General features: G+C 45.1%; 1 pseudogene; it reads left to right on the top strand.

Moving 5' to 3' along the window:
• LOC110287465 overlaps nucleotides 1-2,252 on the top strand; it is a 5,759-nt pseudogene extending 3,507 nt beyond the window's left edge.
• The last annotated feature ends 1,261 nt before the right edge of the window (nucleotides 2,253-3,513 follow it).

The raw sequence follows: 3,513 nt of genomic DNA, 5'->3' as shown, positions 1-3,513 counted from the left end.
GAAGTGGGAGTGCTGGGTTCTGATGATGGTGAGTGGTCCTGGTTTCTGTTAGTAAGATTCTTAAGTTTACCTTTCACCATCTGGTAATCTCTGGAGTTAGTTGTTATAGTTGTCTCTGTTTAGAGATTGTTCCTCTTGTGATTTTGTTACCCTCCATGAGCAGAGCTGGGAGACTAGCTCTCTCCTCTGAGTTTCAGTGGTCAGAGCAGTCTCTGCAGGCAAGGTCTCCTCTTTCAGGGAAGGTGCACAGTTATCTGGTGTTTGGACCTCCTCCTGGCCGAAGATGAAGGCCCAAAACAGGGTCTTTCCCAGAAGCTGTGTTGCTTTGGCCTGTCACAGAAGCTGTTGTTTCAGTAGTCCACACTCTCACCTGTGTAGACTACTTTCCTCGGAGTCCCATAACCAAGGTGGCTCCCGCGGAACCTGAGGCAGAAGCCTCTCAGGCAGGGTGGACACCTGTGCTCTGACCAGGAAGGTGGCCGGTTGTCTGGAGCCGAAAATGGCACCACCTCAGAGGCTCTGTGGCTCTATCCTGCCCCAGAGACTGCTGGCCTCTGTATTCCACACTCTCACCTGTGCAGACTGCCCTCCGAGGAGTCCCGGATCCAAGCTGGCTCCCTCGGAACCTGAGGCAGAAGTCTTCAGGCCAGGCGGACACCTGTGCTCTGACCAGGAAGGTGGCCGGTTCAAGATTCTTCCTTTTCAAGTAGAGACTGAGTAATGACCACCTTAAAAACAAAAATGCCTGCATCCACCCAGGGATCCATCCCATAAACAACCACCAAACCCAGACACTATTGCATATGCCAGAAAGATTTTGCTGACAAGCCCCTGATATAGCTCTCTCTTGTGAAGCTATGCCAATGCCTAACAAATACAGAAGTGGATGCTCACAGTCATCTATTGGATGGAATACAGGGCCCCCAATGAAGGCCCATCAATGGGAGGAGAAGCCCTTGGTCTTGCGAAAATTATATGCCCCAGTACAGGGGAATGCCAGCGCCAGGAACCAAGAGTGAGTGGGTTGGGGAGCAGGGCAGGGGGAGGGTATAGGGAATTTTATGAGCAGAAACTAGGAAAGGGGATAGCATTTGAAATGTAAATGAAGGAAATATCGAATAAGGAAAGAATGTGTACACAATTAATTAATGGAGCATATATGTAATTAAAAACAAAAAATGTGCTCACACTCCACTGCCAGCTTTCACTGTGCTTCTTTACGCTGCTCCTTCGATTGACAATGGCCTCGGCATGTGCAAAGCTGGTTTTGCTGGCAACAACGCCCCCTGGGTCATGTTCCCTTCCATCATCGTGCACCCCAACACCAGGGCATCATGGTGGGCATGGGTTAGAAAGACTCCTAAGAGGGTGATGAGGCCCAGAGCAAGAGCGGTATCCTGACCATGAAGCATCCTATCTAGCACGGAATTGTCACCAGATGGGATTAAATGGAGAAGATCTGGCACCACACCTTCTACTATGAGCTGTGTGTGGCCCTGTGCTTCTGACCAAGGCGCTCCTGAACCCCAAAGGTAACAGAGAGAAGATGATGCAGATAATGTTTGAAACCTTCAGTACCCAAGCCATGTACGTGGCCATTCAGGCAGTGCTGTCTTTGTATTCATCTGGGCGCACCAGGGGAATTGTCATGGACTCTGGTGATGGAGTCACGCATACAGTGCCCATCTAAGAGGGCTATACCCTTCCTCATACCATCTTGTTTCTGGACCTGGCTGGCCGGGACACGACAGACTACCTCATGAAGATCCCACTGCTGAGAAAGAAACTGTTCATGACATAAAGGAGAAGCTGTGCTATGTTGCCATGGATTTTGAGCAAGAAATGGCTATTGCTGCATCATCTTCCTCCTTGGAGAAAAGTTATGAGCTGCCTGATGGGCAGGTGATCACCACTGACAATGAGCAGTTCAGGTGTCCTATGGCATCCATGAGACCACCTTCAACTCCATCATGAAGTGTGATGTGGACATCCACAAAGACATGTATGCCAATACAGTGCTGTCTGGTGGTACCACCATGTATCCAGGCATTGCTGACAAGATACAGAAGGAGATCACAGCCCTGGCACTCAACACAATGAAGATTAAGATCATTGCTCCCCCTGAGTGCAAGTTCTCAGTCTGGATTGGTGGCTCCATCCTGGCCTCACTGTCCACCTTCCAGCAGACATGGATCAGCAAGCAGGAGTACAATGAGTCAGGCCCCTCCATCGTCCACTGCAAAAGCTTCTAGATGGACTGAGCAGTTGCCAGGCAACTGCATGAGCTGATTCTGAAGTATCACTTTGCCCTGGCAAATGTACACACCTCATGCTAGCCTCATAAGACTGAAATAAGCCTTTGAAAAGAAATTCGTCCTTGAAGCTTGTATCTGATATCAGCACTGGATCATAGAACTTGTTGCTGATTTTTGACCTTGTATTCAAGCTAACTGTTCCCTTTGTATATGTTTAATAATCCTGTGCATATCTTGATTTAGTCCTTAGTTCATGTGGCTTGGTCACTTGGTGGCTGGGTAGAGCACACTGTGGAAGAGTAATCCTCAGCCTAGTGGATCTCCGTGAGCACCACGTAGTGATCTGTGCAGGGTATTAACTGACAGTAGACTTCCAGGAAAGGAGACTTTCCCCAAGCTGGAAAAGGTTCCTGAAGCAGTTACCACTTCTTTTTTGCCAGTCTAACAGGGTGGGAAAGTCTGAGCCTTAGGACCCAGTTTCCTGTTCTGGTTATTTTCCTCCTGACTGCCATGGGTTTTTATTTACCCTGAATTAGAAACGTTTGCATCTACACCTGTATATGTATTCACCCTTTTAATTTATGTAAGAATTTTTTTCTCAAATCTTTAAGAAGTGACAAATTTTGTTTTGGTTTTTTTTTGTTTGTTTGTTTTTACTGTTCACAGAGAATATTAGGCCCTAGCAACACATCATTGTGTAAAGAAAAATAAAAGTGCTACAGTTACAAAAAATGTGAAGTGTTTCTTTAAAGAATAGTGGAAACTATGACCAAATGTACAATGCCTGTTAGTCATATTACATAAGTGAAAACCTTTAAGCTTATAAAGACTAGACTCACAATCATTCTTAAACTACCATACATGAGTGATACCTTGGATAGATAAATTATAACTTCAGGTGTTAAGTTGGGATTTGTGTCTGGGGTCTTTAATGCCATGCCAACATTTAGAGATTAACAAAAATATTAATAGAAAGAACTCATGAGATATCAGGTCCTCGTAATCAGTTAAGATTTATTTATTACAACATTTTTAATATTTCTAAATCTTAAAGGGAGAAGACAAAAGAGAGACTTTGGAATCAATGGTCAGCCTTCCTTATGCTTGCAGTGTTTCAAAAGCATTGATATAGAATATCCTTTTCCCCACCAACAAAAATACAGTTATATGCATACAGTATTACTTATCTAGAAGCCCCTTTAGGATTAAATTTAACATTGTTTGTTTGTTTGTTTGTTTTGGCCAATCCGTGATGACC

Source organism: Mus caroli, chromosome X (assembly GCF_900094665.2).
Source record: "Mus caroli chromosome X, CAROLI_EIJ_v1.1, whole genome shotgun sequence".
Classification (NCBI taxonomy): Eukaryota; Metazoa; Chordata; class Mammalia; order Rodentia; family Muridae; genus Mus; species Mus caroli.
Note: the sequence above shows the minus strand (reverse complement) of the source record. Positions and strands in the feature narration are given on the sequence as shown.